Below are 22,060 nucleotides of genomic sequence, written 5' to 3'. Positions count from 1 at the left end.
ATCGAGGTAGTTAACTTGCCCTACTAGGAGTGCAGCTGCTCTTGCTCTTACATTAGTGAATTATGCTACGAGATCACAGTAAGATACTTCTAGAGCGAACAAAAACACGTAACAAACCAAAGAAATACCAAATAAATGGGAACTTGCCTGAAAATTTCCATTATGGCAGTACTACCGACCGCCGACACAGGGCACGTTGCAACTGCTCGTCTCGGCGTCCGTGGATCCATCTTCCAGTGCGTACGAACCCTTTGCTTTGAAGTGGAGCACGAGTAATACACAAAGCACGGGCCACACCTTTTTCTACACCGCGCACAAAACTAATCACACGTTTAAAATTATGTCGCACAGCGCGAGACGCGAACGCATTTCAAGTAGCTAAAGAATGCAACAATGACGTAGCTTCCGCCTTCCCATCGTGCCGCACGCCGAAGTGACTGTACAGCGTCGTCCCGTCACTTCCGGTCGCTTTTCATTGGGCAGGGGGCGGGCGCGCAAATTGAACGTTTATTCTGGCAGGTTTGCTTGCTCGAATGGCCGCCTGTTAGCTGCTGCTTCGTTGTGGTCTCCAACAAGAGCGGTGAGGCGGGTAGTTGCTACTACGGTTCGTGCCGAGCATATATATTTTTTTTTGGGGGGGGGGGCGCAGTCTGCGCTGCATGACTGAGGGTACAGTACACAAATCGGGACCGTGAGTGAGACGATCGGCGCTCTTCTGCTGGTGCGATTATATTATTCGCTGCGTCCAAACGAAGCAACCTTGCGAGGTCACAGCGTAGTTACAGCGATATCCTGGCTCGATAAAGACCCTCACATCTTGGTCGTGCGACAGCGACGCGTAAACATTCATGACGCGACTGAAGAATGCGTTTGTAAGAGCATATGCTGTGGATAAGCAATTACAGCTTTGACGACACCAGCCCCTAATATATAGGCTGAGCCTTACAAACTGTGTCCGAGGATGCGCTTAGAAGGCAGACCAGTAGCTTAGTAAAACTCTGAATAACTTAGGCAAGGTACGTGGAGATTCGGATTTGAGAACTTCCAGCGTGATATCGCCGCTATAAATGTCTTCGTTATGGCTTCAGCAAGCAAATTGTACGTTGATGCCATTGTACATCAGAGGCTCGTCTAATAGCACGTCCCTGTTTGTTCAGCAATGTATCCAGACAGCCTCTTTAATTTCGCCACTTCTTGTTGGGCTTTTAAGGGCACCGAAATATTCGTGCAGAATTGTGCAAGTTGCTCGCGCGTTTTCATTCTGCTACTGCACTTAGTCTTAGAAGTGTTTAATTGCATGATAATATAATTGTGAGCGCAAAATATAGTGATAATTAAATTGTAAGTTAAAGTGCGTACATTTTCTTGATGATACATTTTGGAGTGGCCGTCATGCCAGTAACATCAGAATCCTAGAAAAAGATCCACAGTCACTTAGGAATGCGAAAACTTAATGACTTCATGGATGTACACTTGCAATTTGCAACTTACAGTTTGTACGAACCTTAACCGAATTTATTCCACCCTAATTCACATTATTTACCCATAATTGCTCATAATTAACGTTGTTCTATTTACTACCTTCTGTATCACTACTGACGTCATACAAGACGCTGATGACGTCACATTTTATTGCTTTGTATAATAAAGCAATAAAATGTGACGTCATCAGCGTCTTGTATGACCTCAGTAGTGATACAGAAGGTAGTAAATAGAACAACGTTAATTATGAGCAGTTATGGGTAAATAATGCAATAATGCCGTAATTTCACCCCTTCTCTCTGTTGTGTCTACTAGGCCTTGAAAGTATGTATAATATACTTTCAAGGCCTAGTAGACACAACAGAAAGAAGGGGTGAAAGTATACAATATTTGCAGTGCAGGACAAGAATAGAAAATTAAACTCTAAGAAACTTTGAACAGCGATGTCGAATTAGTGGTATCACAAATTGAGACTGTGGAGGCGGGAAGGCGGTTCCATTCAGTGGCTGTTCTTGGCAAAAAGGAAGAATGGCACATCAATTTTGTGTTGATGGTCGATGCGAGACGAGATACAACTTGGTGTGGTGAAATATTTTCTTTAAGAGAAGGGTTAAAGTACCATATTCTATGAAAAATACACAGACGAAGGTACCTACGACGTAACCAAAGGTCAGGTTGACCTAGTGTTCTTTTCATGGACGTGACGCTAAAATGACGTGAAAAATTTGAGAGAATAAAAGGGCGGCGCGGTTCTGAATGCTTTCTGAATGCTTTCAAGGGAAATAACAAGATTGACATGAGCAGGGTCCCGTATGGATTGTTGTTGCGGAGAACGCCATCTTTCCTACCTGAAAGGCCATAAAATGCTTTATCATTAAAAATGCAATAGCTACACACATTGCTCAATGCGTGGACGTGTTAACGTTACTTAGATTTATGCATCAATGCGTTCAACACCCTTCAGTCGTCGATTTAACACCCTTCTTCTAGCAAAGTCGCACCTATGTGTAGTGTACACCCTTGTAATAGGGTGTTTTGACCGAAAAGGGTGCTAAAAGGGTGTGGACAGGGGTGTAAATGCAGAAAGCACCCCTCTTAACACCCATAAGGGCGTAAAAATGTTTAGTGTGTAGGGCCATACCTTCCCGCTAGCCCTTGGTACGTTATATATTGAACTTTGACTTCAGTCCTTTTCAAAATAAAATAGGAAGTAAATATGCGACATATTCGTTCCAGGTGAATTTTCCCCCGAAATGCCGTCACAGATGGGCCATCATTCCCGGAATTTGGCGCGACAACTCGGTTGTCTTCTGGTTGAGTAAGGCGTACCAATCCGGGAGTCAGTGCAATAGTAAACTGGGCTGATCCCGGAGATGACGCGATGAAAAAATGGGCCGATCCCAGAGGCAGTGCATTTCGTAGTCACGTGGGGTCGCATGGGGTCACGTGTGTCGTTTGGCCACGTCTGTAGTTTTGTTTATTTGTCCAGCAGGCACATAATCGCTGCGCTGCAAAGAGCGTCGCAGGAATTGGTTTTACATAATTTTATTTACGCGTTTCACGAACGCATCCCTTCACATATGAGATTCAAATATGCGAATTGGTTCTGAAAAAATTTTTTTTTCGTTGCAGTGAAGATATTCAAGTACCGTTATTTGTTCCACAGCATAATTCCTTAAAAAAACAGTCGGTCATCAGTACATCTGTTAGGAGTCGTACAGACGGGGCTAGATATAAGCCGATTCGTTATGTTAGTGCCATCCTGATGAACCATTCGGTAAGAGAACCGGACCAGCGGCGGCCGTTATGGCCGGCAGCGTCCGCCTAGTAAGCTTCGCTTTAAAGGTATTGCAGTCTTGCCTGAAAACCGAGTCATTGATTGTGACAACAAATGTATTAGCACATCACACGAAGAAAGGCTCGTTCCTCTAAGGGCGTTGACACATCCTCAAACTAGGGACGATGTGCGTTCGCGTCCTGCTCCCGAATTGCGGGGTCCCGTCGACTAGTTTCCTCTTTGCGTCGGTCTTATGTTTCCGCATTGCCGCGGTCTTGGCACCTCCGAGTGTCGAGCTACAGGCCTTGATGTAGCTCACCGCTCGCGTTGCGCCACTTCAAGCTCTTTTGCCCTCCAGGGAGTTGCGGTAATCCCTGTCGTGGACCGTATGAAGCTTGCGTGTCTCGTGCACGCGCGCTCTAGATCGACCGTGGCTCGGTACTCAAGTGCGCCGCAACGCGACGCCGGTTTCGGGTGACCGGAAGTGGGTGGAGAGCCTGACTTCACGGTGCTGATGTTTATCCTCCCAGCTGGGCGCGCTGTCTGACGACGTAAAAGGGAGAGGTTAACGACACGCAAGAAAAATAGACAAGATAATGAGGTGATGCGTGAACTCCGGAAGTATTTTGTTCACGCTAGGACTTGTGTCTGATGTACGTGATTAAATGGAGAAGTCATTTGATGGAAGCGAAGTGGACACTAAGGTAAATTTGCGCAGAATTTTTCTATACAGCTCACTTCCCGCGTAAACATGTGCGCTTAAGACATATGTACTTCGTGTTTTTTTTAACATGCACCCGTTTCTGAAATTCCATTTCATTTCCAGCCGCAGCTATTGACTCATTTCAACCGCATCATTTAATTCTTCCTCCTGATCAAAAGACCACGTGATAACGCCCGCATCTATCTTTGTTATACGCCTTTAAGCAGTGCGCGTCTAGCGAGGATGTTTCCACCGCCAGACGCCGTCGCAGCCTCACCAGCCAACTCTATCATTTCTCTTTTATCCCCCATCTTTCGCCGCCAAAGAATCTTTGGCCCTATCTTTATACAGACATGACACTGACGCCACGAGTGCGGCCGAAGTGTCGGCATGACTGCTATAGCAACGAAATGCTTTCTTTTTGTATTCGTAACGTACCGGTTGGTAACGGGAACTGACTTGAAAAGTTTTTTGTGCACAGGGAATGTGTTTGGCCTCAAGAGGACATGGCTACTTAGAGCGCCCCGCAAACGGCCAGTGAATATACACGAACAGCGCACTTTAATGCATCATGGCGTTGAATATAAAACGGGATCGAGAAGTGCGGGAGAAACCAAGGAGGCAAGGGGGTGACGCAAGCATAACATTATTTCTGAAATTGACAAGTATATGCGGTAGCACCTGACGCCAAGTCGAATTGCGGATGACGCTGAAAAGATAGAGCGTTACTGAACCCGCCAGTGCGGTGCGCTGTAAATAGATTCCAGTGTCTGCGCCGAGCTCGGGAACCAGGTCACGCGGCTACGCTCCCCGGGGATCTAATTATCCGCTAAACTTCAGAGACTGCGCTTAGCGAAGATCAACGCGTCCTAAAAGTGTGCATGAGCGGCTTAAAAAACGCGCTTGATTTCGTAAGTACATTACGCGAAGCGGACCATCGACTGCTCTTTTCTAAATGCCAGACGCACCTCTAATGCGGGTACACATTATACGTATATTATACGTACAGGTAAGAGAAAAAAATATTCTGTGACAGGGTGTTACACAAGAGCGAAGGACTGCTATTCTCCGTCCGGCAATGCCTAAGAAAGGCATATGCGGTGTCATGTAGATCAGTAAAGAGAGGGTGTATTAAAGAGATAAGAATATATTGCAGGCATTATTGTAGATAAGAAGACCAGCAGCAATTACTGATCTCGAGCATCTGAATAACCCATAGCACCATAACTTAACGGTTATTTTATCTGTTATTTCTTGACCAGTGCCTGTTAGTGATCATGATGATGACACAATTCCCCACAAGGATCGTTTAAGGAAAAACAAACGAAGACGACACTGAATATGATGGTGTTGATGATGATGACGATGGCAACAATATGTTACGCTTTTAGCGGAACTGGCAAGTGGATATGTACATTGCCCGCATGTGGTTTTTATGAAAACATGGATTGTCTGCCTGCCTTTCTAGACAGAGGCCGCCATGGCAACAGTAGTCTGCTAGACAAATTAGGCGCGTCCTTCGGGCACTTCCGCGAATATGACGTGGTCCATGCTTGGCGGGCAGTTACGCTGTCTGCTAGTATAAATGTAAAACTTCTTTGGCGAGTGGGTATTGATTGATTGATTGAAAACTTTATTCTTCCACCGAGCTGGGGTGCCCGCCTCTTAACCTACACGTAGGTAGGGGGGGGGGGAGGACGAAGCAGTCCCCGCGCGTTGAGGACGGTGTGTCTTCACGGCCTCAACGGCCAGGCGGACTGCTCGACGCTGGTCGTCTTCAGCCTCGCTCTGGAGCAAGGCCTCCCAGGCTTCTATACTGTCAATGTTTTCCTTGGCCCCTGGGGAGCCAGCACACTCCCATATTATATGGTCTAGCGTACCTTTTTGCTTACAAATTTTGCAGAGGGCGTCGTTATAGTCCCTCGTCTGTGTTAAGTAGATCCAATGTGGCGATGTATAATTGTTTCCCTGGAGGCGTCGCCAAATGCGAGCGTCCTCTAGAGAGAGAGACCGATGCGAAGGCGGAAAGATTCTTCTTTCGGCTTTGTAGTGATCGACAATTTCCCTGTACGTGATCATGCTATTTTTTATCCCTGGAACTGGCTGCTCTAGAGTTGCCCGGTGGTAGAGTGCTCGGGCGAGCTCGTGAGCGGCTTCGTTGCCTGGGACTTGTTGATGGGCCGGTACCCAAATAAAAGTTATGTCCCTCCTGGGAGGGTATTTGAGTAGAAATGTGGAGGGCTTCTTCCGAGATTCTCCCTTTGTTAAAATTTCGGATAGCTCATTTGTTATCGCATAATACTACTCCCGCTTTTGTATCCGCACAAGCGAGCGCTACTGCAACCTGCTCGGCTGTACAGGCGTCCCTCGCGCATGTGGAGCACGCTATCTTGACGCACCCGTCGCCATCAACCACCGTCGATACCGCAGCCCCGTCTCTGCCGCAAGCGGCGTCCACGTACGCTACGTTATGCGCCGGTGTGTCGTTAAGTTTATTTACTAGAGCCTTAGCCCTGTGAGCTCTCCTCTCTTTGTTGTAGATAGGATGCATATTTTTAGGTAGGGGGGGCGATTTGGAAGCGTTTACGCACGTCCAACGGAATGTCTTTGTTGTCAGTCGGGGCACCCCTGTCGCATTGAAATCCTACCCATTCCATGATTTTTCTCCCTGTTTTAGATTGGCCTAATCTTTCTAACTGAGACACTCGTACTGCCTATACGCATTGAAGCCACTCTAGCGCAAAGAAGCACGGACAAAGAAGAAGACCGGACACCACGGGCGCTGGCGCCGGTGTAGTCCGGTCCTGTTTTTTGCCCGTGTTTCTTCGCGCTACGATGGCTTAATTCCATAGTATAACTCTTTATAATTAGTAAAAATACGAGTATATATTGGATTTCTTGATGCCCAACCTAATGTAGTAGCCCGCAGTGGGTTTTAAGTGAAGAAAAACAAAGAAATATAGACGATGATAATGATGAAGATCAAAAGCTAACGTACTGTTTGCTTCTGTCATAGGTGCAAGTGACATTACAAATTGAATGCTCCTTTTGGTTCTAAACTTGTAATTTATACTGTAACTTTAGGATTTATGCCAAACATACATGACTTCCGTACTCCTTGAGGTCAATTTCGAAATAACGCCACCTGCCCTAAAGCTACCAATTGAAAGAGTTAATTGACATAGCTTTGTCAATTGGCGGTATTATTGGAAATGTTTTTGTGACCGCCAATGTTCGCCTGTGGCCACGTAGCCTATCTGCAAGAACGACAGGGGCCTAGATACGACAGCTTTTAATGCGTAAGAATTCTTGGGCGAGTAGACCAGCAAAATCTGGCCATCCGATGACACCTTATATCTGCAATGTAAATCTATAATTGATAAAGTTATCACATGTATCCGTTACCACAGTGCAGTAATAAATGATTGGTAGCCTGACCGAAAATGAATAACAAAATCACCGTCCAAGCACTCCGTACAGACCAGCTTCGCTGGTCTGTACGGAGCTGGTCAGCTAGGTGCGAAGCTGGTCAGCCAGCGAAGCTGAAACATGCGGCCCGGGGTTTATCACTGGGTTAATCCAGACGGTTCATCAAATGACCGCTTGGTAAGGCTACCGGTCCCTCGGTACGCAGTTGCTGTCTGCGCTAGGCTGCACGAGCCTGTTTTCGTGCCCGGGCTGCAGAATCGGCACGGCGTAGCCGAGCTCGTTCCCGGTTCTGCTCGCGGCGTTGCTGATCGAAAGCTGCCTGCGCCCCAGGAGTACGTATGACGCACGGCCTACCCATTTCGAAGCCGGAGAGAAACTGCTGCGTGCACGTTCGGCTGCGAAAGAGAGCAACGACGTCACTCCTGGCACAGCCAATCGCGCGCCTCTATTTCTTTTTCTTTAGCGCATGCACGTGGGATTGCGCCGGAGGAGTTTCCGGGGTACAAGCGACAGATGGACGGACGAATCGGCTAACCCTATACAGCTTCGCTGTAAAATAAAAATCCGGTTGAGCTGCTGTCGACGCATCAAGGTCGCATCAAGGTCGTATCAAAGAAGTAAAGGAAAGAAGTTCACACATATAAACGTTATAATAGTGTAATAGTAGATAACTGGTAGTATTCGGAGAAAAAACTGGTTACGTCACCGTCGTCGCGTGAAAGTCGCAGCAAAAAAGGACAAAAAATAAAGGAAAAGCTGCGGTGTGGCAAACAAAGGCCAATTGTGACTGCGTTTAGGCTCATTCGATACGTCTGCAAGATAAATACATAAGTGGCCAAGTTCATGCATGTAATCGTTATGGTAGTGTAATAGTATATGATTGCTAGCGATGGGCAGACATGTACAACATAGCTGAATAAGTGAATAAAAGCGAAGTAGCAGCTGAGCCAAATAATGCTCACGTATTAGTATACAATGCTCAGAATTTCTGTCGCGTCTTTTAATATCGTTCCACATAAAGAAAGACATCTCGTGTGAAGAGAACCTGAAGACAGCATGTCCTGCTCCCGAACATTTTCTAATTGACTTATATGGGAAAATATGCCAAGAACCCAGCTTGAGAGAATGATACAAAAAGTTTGAAATGCAACAACATTTTTAATGTCGAGCGGAAGTATGTGGCCTTTGAGAGGGCTAAAAAAATAGGATCGCAACTTTCGCGCGTGAAATAAAACGCGCCACAAACCAGCCTCAAGTGTGGCAGGAAGGTTTTCTTTCCTAGGCGAAGTAGCTAGTGTCACAGAAAGTAAGCGAGAAAGTACGTATTGACAAGGAAAAAGTGTACATAGTGAAAACCCAGCCAGACCAATTAACCATACAAAAAGAGGAGCTACTGTATTATGCTCGTAAATTTAGACTCTGCGATCTGTGCTTTCCTACATTCAATAGCCGTAGCGATTTGTTTATTTTTTTTTCCCGGTGAGCTGCCTCTCGGTCGTTTACAACGCGGCCCTCGTGGTTCTCAGCCTTAGTCGTATGCGTAAGTTCTAATGAGCTTCTAGCATGCCAGCTACTTACTATGGAGGAAGTTGGCTTTGCCCTTACCGTAATGATCTGCACCAGCGCACTTGAAGATTTGTCTGCTCTATAATAGCACCTATCATCGTGCGTTCGTGAGACTGAAAGTTGGCTCTGCTTTCGCAGCGATGCTATTTTTCACTCCTGCTTTAGTATGTAACTATGAAGGAACATTTTACAAATCCGGTTTTATTCTTATGCTAACGTTATTTGAGGAAAACTATTTGCGGCACTTATCTCAAATTCACTGTTTGGGCAGCATGAATTACTTGTAGAGGCTCACATTACTTCAAGAAATTAAGAATGCACGAATGAGTAAATTAATTAAAGTTCACTGATAAGCTTTTGACCAGTTACGATAGTGCACATAAGCGATTTACTAATTAAAGCCAGTTATTTAACGGGGCCCTTCCACTTGAAAGCACTTTTGAAAGTAGCACCTGCTTCGAAATAGGCGCTGTCGAAATTGCGGTAAAAATGGTCTGTTTTCGCACAAATTTTTAACAAAACGCATATGGTCTACTGAAGCTGAAACATAACCTGAACACCAACGCATATCATTACAAACTTTGCTATGCATATCACGAAACTGCTATCGTCCACAGACTTCACTCCAACCGTATATGACTTGTGAATTCGTCGGCTACAATGCGTAAATTGCAGTATGTGCGGCACCGATTAATTCAATGCTATTTAGCGATATTCTGGTATAAAGTTGATCACGCCTTGCGGTTTCTCGCGCAAATAATGTACCCTTTCTATGCAGTAATACAGCTCAAGGAATAGAAATGTGTTTGAAGCCATGGACAATTTTTTATAATTTTTTATAATTAAAATAAAAAAATCCATATATATTTGTTGCTTACTGGCCGAACAAGGGATGTCTTAGTGCGTATGTGCGTATGTGCACATGTGTGCGTACTTTGCTAGACCAAGGGGAGGCATAATAGAGGCCTGTTTTTCCCAGTCGATACTTTTGAGAGACAAAATCCCGTTAGTTCCCCTCACTCGAAGCACCGCGACACCCACAAATACTTCTCAGCAGGAAGAGGCCTCATGCCAAGCTGAGCTAAATAGACGCGGGAAAATGGAGAGGCATCGTTGGCTGCCTATGTGCGTACGTGTGTGGGTGCGCATGTGCGTACGTATATGCGTATGTATGTTCGCATGCGCGTGTTCGTCCGCATGTGCGTACGTATATGCGTATGTATGTTCGCATCCGCGTGTTCGTCCGCATGTACGTACGTATATGCGTATGTATGTGCGCATGCGCATGTTCGTCCGCATGCGCGTACGTATATAAAAAAAAATTTAATTATGGGGTTTTACGTGCCAAAACCACTTTCTGATTATGAGGCACGCCGTAGTGGAGGACTCCGGAAATTTCGGCCACCTGCGGTTCTTTAGCGTGCACCTAAATCTAAGCACACGGGTGTTTTCGCATTTCGCCCCCATCGAAATGCGGCCGCCGTGGCCGGGATTCGATCCCGCGACCTCGTGCTCAGTAGCCCAACACCATAGCCACTGAGCAACCACGGCGGGTCGTACGTATATCCGTATGTATATGCGCATGCACGTGTTCGTCCGCATCTGCGTACGTATTTATTTTATTTATTTATTTCATACATACTGCTAGCCTCCATTTTGAGGCTGTTGCAGGACATGGGAAGATACATTGCATCAAAATAAGAATGACAAACTTATACACTTGTTAGTATTGTGGTTTACAAGTAGACGTAGTTGAGTAATACAACAAAGGGTGTGACCTTCCTGAGTCAGTTTAAAGGTTAATGAACAGAAATACAAAAGCATAAGGTAAACAACAAAAAAGTACATCAAAACCAAAAAATGCGGGGTCTGCAGGCGATACTGGTAAATCAAGATGCGCATTCATAGACATATTTTTCCATCATAGGAAGGAAATCGTCAGGTGAGCAAATTATGATATCACTAGGCAATGAATTCCAGTCTCTGATTGTCTGGGGAAAGAAAGAATACCTGAATGTGTCTGTGTGGAACCTGTATTCAATTAAATGTTTATGATGTTTAGTTCTAGTGTTTCGCTGCTCAGTGAAAGATACATATGCACCACTGTTTAATTTGTAGACCCCGTTAAGGAGGTGGAACAGAAACTTGAGACGTAAGTATTTCGCACGCTTGTAAATAGTCGGGAGACAAGCTTTATCGAGGAGTTCTGTCGGAGAATCATTACGGTTGTACCTATTATAAATGAATCTGATGGCTTTTCTCTGTATTGTTTCTAGGCGTTTTATGCATTGTTTGGTATGTGGAGACCAGCAGGTAATACCATATTCTAGTATAGGACGAACGAATGAGGTGTAGGCTAGCATCTTAGTGTCTGGTGAGGCAGATTTTAAAGAGCGTTTAAGCGAACAAAGTGTTGTAAATGCCTTAGAAGATATGTGTGACACATGCTTGTCCCATTTCATATCGGATGATAGGACAATGCCCAAATATTTATAATCATCAACTATCTTTAATTTTTGCTGTTCGATCGTGTAGGTGAATTCTAGAGGGGTTCTTTTTCGGCTTACTCTCATAAAAACAGTCTTGTCTAAATTAATCTTCATTTGCCATGCCTGGCACCAATTTGCTACTTGCGCAAGCTCGTGATTTAGTATTACTTGATCATTATGGTTCCTAATTTCCCTATATATAATGCAATCATCTGCAAACATGCGCATTGTTGATTTTATGTTATCTGCCATGTCGTTGATGTATAGTAAGAAAAGAATTGGTGCTAAGACTGTTCCTTGTGGTACTCCGGATGACACTTCTACCCAATCAGATTGCTGACTTTCAATTTCTACGTACTGTTGCCGACCTGCAAGATAAGCTTTTATCCAGTTTATTATGCTGCCAGATCCGAGAATGTGTTGTAGTTTGCCCAGGAGTTTAGGATGGGATACCCGGTCGAAGGCCTTCGATAGATCTAAGAATATTATGTCAGTCTGCCCGCGTTTATCAATTGTTAGAGCGAGATCATGCACAGTTTGTGTCAGTTGCGTAACAGTAGACAGTCCTTTTCTGAAACCATGTTGGTTGATGCTAAGCAAGTTATTATCTTCCGCAAAGGTTACGATGTGTTTTAGTATGATGTGTTCGAGAATTTTGCAAGATGTGCAGGTTAGCGAAATCGGTCTATAATTTGATGGGCTTGTTGCGTCACCTGATTTGAGAATCGGGACAATCTTTGCTATTTTCCAGTCTTTGGGTACGTCAGACGATTCTAGAGATTTTTTAAAGATAAGTAAGAGGTATTTAGAGACCCATTCTGCGTATCTCTTGAGGAAAGTATTGGGGATCCCATCTTGGCCACAAGATTTTTTAATGTCGATGTTAAGCAGCAGTGAAAGTATACCTGATTCTGTTATCTCTATATCACCAAGTATGTCGCCGGTTCCCCTCGGCTGGTGGTTTAAATCTGGTGAAATTCCGTTGTCTTGTGTAAAAACGGATTTAAAAAAGTTATTAAACTGATTTGCTCTTTGGAAAGCATCCTTCTGCGGCAGATTGCTTTGCTTATGCACGTTCGCGTTGAAATATCTCCAAAATTTTTGAGGAGCCGTCTTGATGAAGTTGCTAAGTGTGACGTTCATGTACGTATGTTTTGCTTGGTTTATCGCTACTTTCAACTCATGTGCCAATTTTCTAATTTTGTCAGAGAAACAGGGATTTGATGTCTTACCCTTAAGTTTCCTCAGCCTTGACATTTTACGTTTCATATGTATTATATTCCTTGTGATCCAATGGTTTCTTTTGTGCACTTTCTTTTTTTTCATGGGTACGAAGTTTGATAAACATTCGTGTACATAGGTCTTAAATTTCGCCCATAATTCATCTACTGTCACAGAATTATCATGGAAAAGACAAGAAAAATTGGGGTAGTGATAATCAAAAAAGTCAAGAATGCCGACATCATCTGCGTTTTTCCAATCATATATTCGTGTGATCAATTTTTCTGAGCGTGCTGACGACGGTAGTGATAGACAACATTTGGTTGCCTTGTGGTCCGAAATTCCGTCAATTATTTCCCATGATATGTCCTCTACAGGAATGTTTTCACTCACAAAAGTCAGATCAAGAATTGTGCTGCTCGACAAAGCGACACGTGTGGGTCGCTGAATGATTTGCCTTAAACCACTATTGAAGGCCATATCAAGTGTCGCCTCAGCGCTGTCCTTATCGATAACACCAGCATCGTACGAATCCCATCTTATACCTGGTAGATTGTAATCCCCCGTAAGAACAACCTTTTTGTCCCCTTGAAGGTGACGCTGCATGTAGTCAGACAAGATATGTAATGGCTCCGGGCCAGAATTCGGTGCTCTGTACATTGTACCAACATAAAGGGAATATACGCCGATCGTGATCCTACAAAAGAGTGCTTCTGCGCCGGTAATGTTAGGTAGCGGTGTGGTCTGAATGTCGTCTTTCACTAAAATCGCGACGCCACCGCCACGTGTACATCTATCCTGACGAAGAACTATATAACCTGGGGGAAATATATTGTTTGTCAAGATACATGATGACAGCCAAGTTTCACTAATGGTTATGATATCCGGTTCATGTTCAAGAGACAAGGCCTCAAGTTCTACCGTCTTATTAACTATACTCCTGGCGTTGATATTAAGAAAAGTTAGTTTTTTCTTAACTTAGCAGGTTGCCGTTCGGCAATTCGAGGAGACTCTTTTTTTACTGGTATTTTCTCGCCTGATTCTTCATCCCATGCAAAGAGTTCATCATTTACTTTGATCTTATCGTAAACGAGTCTGACCTTTTCATGCTTTTCTCTATTAAGTTTGCAACTATCCCAAAGTTTTTTTCTTATATTGCGTACCGCCAGAGAAAAATCTTCGCTGACAGAAATTTTGGAACCCTTCAGTCTAAAACAGTTCTTAAGTATCTTGGCTTTGTCTCTGTAATCGAACAGCTTGAAGATCACGGGGCGCGTTTTGTTAGCCTTCTTCCCTCCCAAGCGGTGAATTCGCTCGAAACCGGAAAACGTTACACCAAGCACTTCTTTAATTAGTTTAGTGCTAACCTCGTGTTCTAGGATTTCCGATGTTTCATCCTCGAGTTCGCTTAGTCCGTAAATAATTAGGTTCGACCGTCTGCTTCGGTTTTCTAGGTCGTCAATTTGACGCATAAATGATTTCATGGTCTTTTCCAGTTGTATGCACTTTTCCTCGATGGTTGACATACGACTTTCAAGTTGTCCTAAAAGATCTAGTTTGGAGTGAATACTTGCTAACGACTCACTTGAACCCTTATTTTCGTTTCTGATAGCGGTGATGTCGGCAGCCATTTTTCTAATTTCAGCAGCAAGTTCCTGCATGTTGGGACCAGGGTTGCTCTCTACATCCCCTCCCAGCAACAACAGGTATCTTAAAGACACTATGCAGTTTCGAAGCAAAGAACACATTTGCCTTGGGCACGGCAGCACAAGAAGAATCAAGCAATTACTACGGTAACATTTGCCAAAACGTTTGCTCACCTGGAGCATGAAGACAAAGGGGTTTGTCAGCCACATATTCATTCCGATGCGACCGTGCCCAATGCTGTACTCGTGGAAGCAGCTGCTATTTAAAGCGGTTGATGTCGATAAGGTTGCCGATGTCGCTGCAGCCATGAAGAAGTGGTGATCCAAACGGAACGGAATGGAAGCCTGAGCGTCGTTGCGCAGACGTTGTCGCGCAGCCCAGTTATCGTCCGTGAACGCGTGGTCACTGCTTTGAGGCTCGTCGATGTGGACTGGACGGGAGGCGACGAGGGCACTCGGTCCAGCCACCAAGAATACAGGAAGCACCTGGAGCATGAAGACAAAGGGGTTTGTCAGCCACATATTCATTCCGATGCGACCGTGCCCAATGCTGTACTCGTGGAAGCAGCTGCTATTTAAAGCGGTTGATGTCGATAAGGTTGCCGATGTCGCTGCAGCCATGAAGAAGTGGTGATCCAAACGGAACGGAATGGAAGCCTGAGCGTCGTTGCGCAGACGTTGTCGCGCAGCCCAGTTATCGTCCGTGAACGCGTGGTCACTGCTTTGAGGCTCGTCGATGTGGACTGGACGGGAGGCGACGAGGGCACTCGGTCCAGCCACCAAGAATACAGGAAGCACCTGGAGCATGAAGACAAAGGGGTTTGTCAGCCACATATTCATTCCGATGCGACCGTGCCCAATTCCGCATGTCCGCATGTGCGTCCGCATGTGCGTACGTATATGCGTATGTATGTGCGCATGCGCGTGTGCGTCCACATGTGCGTACGTATCTGCGTATGTATGTTCGCATGCGCGTGTTCGTCCGCATGTGCGTATGTATGTGCGCATGCGTGTGTTCGTCCGCATGTGCGTACGTATATGCGTAAGTATGTGCGCATGCGCGTGTGCGTCCGCATGTGCGTACGTATATGCGTATGTATGTGCGCATGCGCGTGTCGTCCGCATGTGCGTACGTATATGCGTATGTATGTTCCCATGCGCGTGTTCGTGCGCATGTGCGTACGTATATGCGCATGTATGTTCCCATGCACGTGTTCGTCCGCATGTGCGTACGTATATGCGTATGTATGTTCACATGCGCGTGTTCCTCCGCATGTGCGTACGTATATGCGTATGTATGTTCGCATGCGCGTGTTCGTCCGCATGTGCGTACGTATATGCGTATGTATGTGCGCATACACCGGTTCGTCCGCATCTGCGTATCTACGTTCGCATGTGCGTGTTCGTCCGCATGTGCGTACGTATATGCGTATGTACGTGCGCATGCGCGTGTGCGTCCGCATGTGCGTACGTATATGCGTATGTAAGTGCGTATGTATGTGCGCATGCGCGTGTTCGTCCGCATCTGCGTACGTATATGCGTATCTATGTTCGCATGCGCGTGTTCGTCCGCATGTGCGTACGTATATGCGTATCTATGTTCGCATGCGCGTGTTCGTCCGCATGTGCGTACGTATATGCGTAAGTATGTGCGCATGCGCGTGTGCGTCCGCATGTGCGTACGTATATGCGTATGTATGTGCGCATGCGCGTGTTCGTCCGCATGTGCGTGCGTATATGCGTATGTATGTTCCCATGCACGTGTTCGTCCGCATGTGTGTACGTATATGCGTATGTATGTTTACATGCGCGTGTTCGTCCGCATGTGCGTACGTATATGCGTATGTATGTGCGCATGCGCGTGTGCGTCCACATGTGCGTACGTATATGCGTATGTATGTTCCCATGCACGTGTTCGTCCGCATCTGCGTACGTATATGCGTATCTATGTTCGCATGCGCGTGTTCGTCCGCATGTGCGTACGTATATGCGTAAGTACGTGCGCATGCGCGTGTGCGTCCGCATGTGCGTACGTATATGCGTATGTATGTGCGCATGCGCGTGTTCGCCCGCATGTGCATACGTATATGCGTATGTATGTTCGCATGCGCGTGGTCGTCCGCCTGTGCGTACGTATATGCGTAAGTATGTGCGCATGCGCGTGTGCGTCCGCATGTGCGTACGTATATGCGTATGTATGTGCGCATGCGCGTGTTCGTCCGCATGTGCGTACGTATATGCGTATGTATGTTCCCATGCGCGTGTTCGTCCGCATGTGCGTACGTATATGCGTATGTATGTTCCCATGCGCGTGTTCGTCCGCATGTGCGTACGTATATGCGTATGTATGTTCACATGCGCGTGTTCGTCCGCATGTGCGTACGTATATGCGTATGTATGTGCGCATGTGCGTGTGTTCGTACGTATGTGTGTATGCATGTGCGCATGTGCGTACCTAGATTCCAGTGGCGGAGCCACAATTTCGTACGGGGGTGGGGGCTCGTGTTGCAGCTCGGCCTCCTTCTTAAGAGGAAGCTTTAGCCCGAGTGATCCTATCTAAATACATGTAGAAGGGGAATTACGTTTCCTTGGCAACCGCTGCACCAAACGTGACGAGGTCTGCTGCATTTAAAAGAAAAACTTAAATTCTAGTGAGGCCGGTTTCAATTTTTTTATTTAGTTTGTGGAATCTTTATTAAAAATTGGGCGACATCGCAAATGTTCAGCAAACGAAACTGTCAAGTTTAAACTCTGTAACTCGACAATAAAAATTGATCTCACAATTCTATAAATAGAATCTCATATTACATCTAAAGCGGACAAAATTGATAGACTACACGTGAATCTCAAAAAAATTTAGCATTATGTAAATAGGGCTTTTGCAGAACCCCTGTACACAACGTAACCAATTCACGTAATATACAAACTGACATACTAATTGTGTTCGCTTTGACTGTAATAATGGATGCCGTTTGCAGAACTGCGATATCTGTTCTTGATGCAGATTGTAAACGTCGTGCTTATATTTTGTCGAACTTTCGAATTTTTCGAAATATTTTAAACAAAATTAGGGCCCTGATTCGGAATTCCGCTTTCAACAGGCACTAGAATTTAACTTTCTCTCTCAAATGCAACACATTTCGTTAAAAGGGATCCAGGGGTTATCTCAGAAAAGCGTTTCTGAGTTTGACATGTATTTGAATAGGCAGCGTCGGAGTTGGGTCTGAGCTAGAACTCTCCTCATAAAATTTGTCGAGGTATCAAATACATCAATAATTATTGCATTGTGATTGCCAAAGATGCTGCAAACGAATTCTTGAACGCTACGCCCGGTCAAAGCAGGTAAGATATCTATTTTTTTAATAATATAATATACTCGTAGTGCCAGAAAATGTGCCCAAAATAGTTAATATGAATGCTTCCATGTTTTTGTCTATATAATAAGTAAAGAAAATATCACACAAACTTTAGAGCCATATCAGTTCGAAAGCAGCAAAGCAGCGCATCTAATGAATACATTGTTGGGCCAAAAAAGGAAAATAAAGACTTGGGAGGGAGAGTACGAAACGACAGATTGACAGATTGAGGGAGTGAGCGCTGAATCTGTCGTTTCGTACTCTCCGTCCCAATTCTTTATTTCCCTTTTTTGGAGCAACAATATATTCATTAGATCCCAACCAACTCTCCCAGCAACAAGTTCTACTCAAAGCAGTGCATGCCGCTGATATGAATAATGTAAAGGCCATGAACTGAACATGTTGAGGACAAATATGTTAATGAAACTTTGCCATTCAAGAACCGTGTTTACATTCTTGTGCATATGCAACAGCCAGTGAAAAATCTCAATGACGCTGTCATTCGTTCCAAAGTATTACGCAGGAGCAGCTGTCACCGGTCGTGTATAGTGAATAATTGCACCGAAGTTAGAGTCGCAACAGACATCACCTATAAAAAGCTGGAGTTCTGCAAAATATACAAGCGCGAGTCAAACGAAAGTAAGCCAGTGCGAATACATGACAAACGGAGTACTTTATAAAAAGTAGTCTCCATGAGCATGTATACATTTGTCCCATTGACTAACTAGTCGCGTGATTCCCATCTCAAAGTCAGCAACCGACTCTCACGTCATCGTCCGACAGGAACCTGGTTCCCTTGAGCTGTTTTTTCGGTTGCCCCAAAATGAGCAAGTCGCAAGGTGACAGGTCTGAGGTGTTGGCGGATGTTGCAGCGTTTTCCACTTGAACTTTGTCACTTTTGCCAATACCACATCAGCGACGTGGAGACAAGCATTGTCGTGGAGCAAGATGACCCCATTACTCAATTTTCCACGTCGTTTGTTGATTGCGACCCGCAGCCGCTTCGGCGTTTCACCAAATCGGAAACAATTGAGTCTCTCAAAACTTAGCAAATTGCATAAGTAATGGCCCCTGACAATCGAAAATAAAAAAAGGCAACAGCACCTTTCCGACGGAAATGACGGCCTTTGCTTTCTTTGGGCGTGGTGAATTCGAATGTTTCCACTGTAAGCTTTGCCGTCGTGTTTCAGGCTCGTAGTAGTGGCACCATGTTCGTCCCCGATCACAACTGCAGACAAGAAGTCGTCACCCTCATTGTGATACCGGATCAGATGAGTCAAGGCAGCGCCGAACTTCTCCGTCTCCTAGTGGTGCTCCCAAATCTTAGGCATTCATTGCGCACATAAGGGCCGATAACCGAGATGTTCATGAATTATGGCCTGCACAGAACCACGACTGATGTTCACACACTCTGCAAGTTCATCGATGCTTATCCTGTGTTCTTGTCTCATCAAATCATCAACCTTTGCATATTGGTCAGGGGTGATTGCACGATGAATATGGCCCGGTCTTGGATCGTCTTTGCAACTTTCACGTCCTTCTTTGAAGCGTTTGCTCCAACGCTTCACAGTGGCCAATCAAATACAACGTTCAACGTACACGGCAGCCATACGGCGACTAATTCCTTTTTGAGAAATACCTTCAGCTGTCAAAAACTTCACGGCACCACGCTGTTAAACTTTTGGAGTGTCATTTATGTCACGCAACCAGGTTCATCCCAGTGTCATCATCATCATCATCATCAGCCTGGTTACGCCCACTGCAGGGTAAAGGCCTCTCCCATACTTCTCCAATTACGCCGGTCATGTACTAATTGGGGCCATGTTCTCCCTGCAAACTTCTTAATCTCATCTGCCCACCTAACTTCCAGCCGCCCCCTGCTACGCTTCCCTTTCCTTGGAATCCAGTCCGTAACCCTTAATGACCATCCGTTATCTTCCCTCCTCATTACATGTCCTGCCCATGCCCATTTCGTTTTCTTGATTTCAACTAAGATGTTATTAACTCGCGTTTGTTTCCTCACCAATCTGCTCTTTTCTTATCCCCTAACGTTACACGTATCATTCTTCTTTCCATAGCTCGTTGCGTCGTCCTCAATGTAAGTAGAACCTTTTTCGTAAGCCTCCATGTTTCTGTGCCGTACATGAGTACTGTTAAGACACAGCTGTTATACACTTTTCTATTGAGGGATAATGGCAACCTGCTGTTCATGATCTGAGAATGCCTGCCAAACGCACCCCAGCCCATTCTTATTCTTCTGATTATTTCAGTCTCATGATTCGGATCCGGGGTCACTACTTGCCCTAAGTAGATGTATTCCCTTACCACATCCAGTGCCCCGCTACCTATCGTAAAGTGCTGTTCTGTTCCGAGACTGTTAAACATTACTTTAGTTTTCTGCAGATTAATTTTTAAACCCACTCTTCTGCTTTGCCTCTCCAGATCCGTGAGCATGCATTGCAGTTGGTCCCCTGAGTTACTAAGCAAGGCAATATCATCAGGGAATCAAAAGTTACTAAGGTATTCTCCATTAACTCTTATTCCCAATTCTTCCCAATCCAGGTCTCTGAATACCTCCTGTAAACACGCTGTGAATAGCATTGGAGAGATCGTATCTCCCTGCCTGACGCCTTTCTTTATTGGGATTTTGTTGCTTTCTTTATGGAGGACTACGGTGGCTGTGGAGTCGCTATAGATATTGTTCAGTATTTTTGCATACGGCTCGTCTACACCCTGATTCTACAATGCCTCCATGACTGCTGAGGTTTCGACTGAATCAAACGCTTTCTCATAATCAATGAAAGCTATATATCAGGGTTGGTTATATTCCGCACATTTCTCTATCCCCTGATTGATAGTGTGAATATGGTCTATGGTTGAGTAGCCTTTACGGAATCCTGCCTGGTCTTTTGGTTGACGGAAGTCTAAGGTGTTCCTGATTCTATTTGCAATTACCTTAGTAAATGCTTTTTAGGCAACAGACAGAAAGCTGATCGGTCTATAATTTTTCAGGTCTTTGGCGTCCCTTTCCTTATGGATTAGGATTATACTAGCGTTCTTCCAAGATTCCGGTACGCTCGAGGTCATGAGGCATTGCGTATGCAGAGTGGTCAGTTTTTCTAGAACAATCTGTCCACCGTCCTTCAACAAATCTGCTGTTACCTGATCCCCCCCAGATGCCTTCGCCCTTTGCGTAGCTCCCGAAGGTTTCTTTACTTCTTCCGGCGTTACTTGTGGGATTTCAAATTCCTCTAGACTTTTCTCTCTTCCATTATCGTCGTGAGTGCCACTGGTACTGTATAAATCTCTATAGAACTCCTCAGCCACTTGAACTATGTCATCCAAATTAGTAATGATATCGCCGGCTTTGTCTCTTAACGCACACTTCTGATTCTTGCCTATTCCTAGTTGCTTCACTGCTTTTAGGCTTCCTCCGTTCCTGAGAGCATGTTCAATTCTATCCATATTATACTTCCTTGCGTCAGCTGTCTTACGCTTGTTGATTAACTTCGAAAATTCTGCCAGTCCTATTCTAGTTGTAGGGTTAGAGGCTTTCATACAATGGCGTTTCTTGATGAGATGCTTGGTCTCTTGCGATAGCTTACTGGTATCCTGTCTAACGGAGTTACCACCGACTTCTATTGCACACTCCTTAATGATGCCCATAAGATTGTCGTTCATTGCTTCAACACTAAGGTCCTCTTCCTCAGTTAAAGCCGAATACCTGTTCTGTAGCTAGATCCAGAATCCAGAAGGACTCGCCGCACTAGATAACGTACTAGCGTTAAACGTTGCCAGGTTCAGATTCCAATAGCGGCCTGTCCGGATCCAGGGATTCTTAGCACCCTCTGCTGCGTCACAGGTCTGACCGCCACCGTGGTCAGTTGCTTCGCAGCTGCTGGGAACGGAGGGCCGGAGTTTCATTGTTGTATTCATATAGGAGGTTGTGGCCGAGTGCTGCACCAGAGTGGCCAATCCTGCTCTGTTGAGGGAGTGCGTTGCCGGTTCTGGTCACCGGGATCAGGCCGCACTCCAGGCCTGTCTGCAATTTTATCAACACGCGGATCCTTTTTTTTAATCCTGTGGAAAATTGCGCGGCACCGGTATTTGAACCACGGTCCTCTTGCACGCGAGGCGGATGCTCTACCTCTACGCCACCGCTGCACCTGCACATCCAAGTGTATGGGAGCATTAAAGAACCTTTATCGTCAGACCTGCGTGTCACTTTTGTAAATGAGAGATGCATCTGTGCTGCACGCATGCATCGTAGGTAATGAACCGAACCATGATTGCGCGGGGAGGGTAGGCTTTGTTTCAGTTGACTCGCCCTCGTACATTAGAAATGCGAAGATACAACGGGATATACAGCTTGATAAAAGGCAAAAAAGTGT

At 45.3% G+C, this 22,060-nt stretch overlaps 1 protein-coding gene across 1 annotated transcript in view; it reads right to left on the bottom strand.

The window, feature by feature from the left end:
• The window catches only part of LOC140215368 (uncharacterized), a 66,816-nt gene that overhangs the window by 30,262 nt on the left and 14,494 nt on the right, over positions 1 to 22,060 (bottom strand). The gene's annotated exons all lie outside the window — the stretch shown is intronic.

Source organism: Dermacentor andersoni, chromosome 1 (genome assembly GCF_023375885.2).
Source record: "Dermacentor andersoni chromosome 1, qqDerAnde1_hic_scaffold, whole genome shotgun sequence".
Lineage (NCBI taxonomy): Eukaryota > Metazoa > Arthropoda > Arachnida > Ixodida > Ixodidae > Dermacentor > Dermacentor andersoni.
Note: the sequence above shows the minus strand (reverse complement) of the source record. Positions and strands in the feature narration are given on the sequence as shown.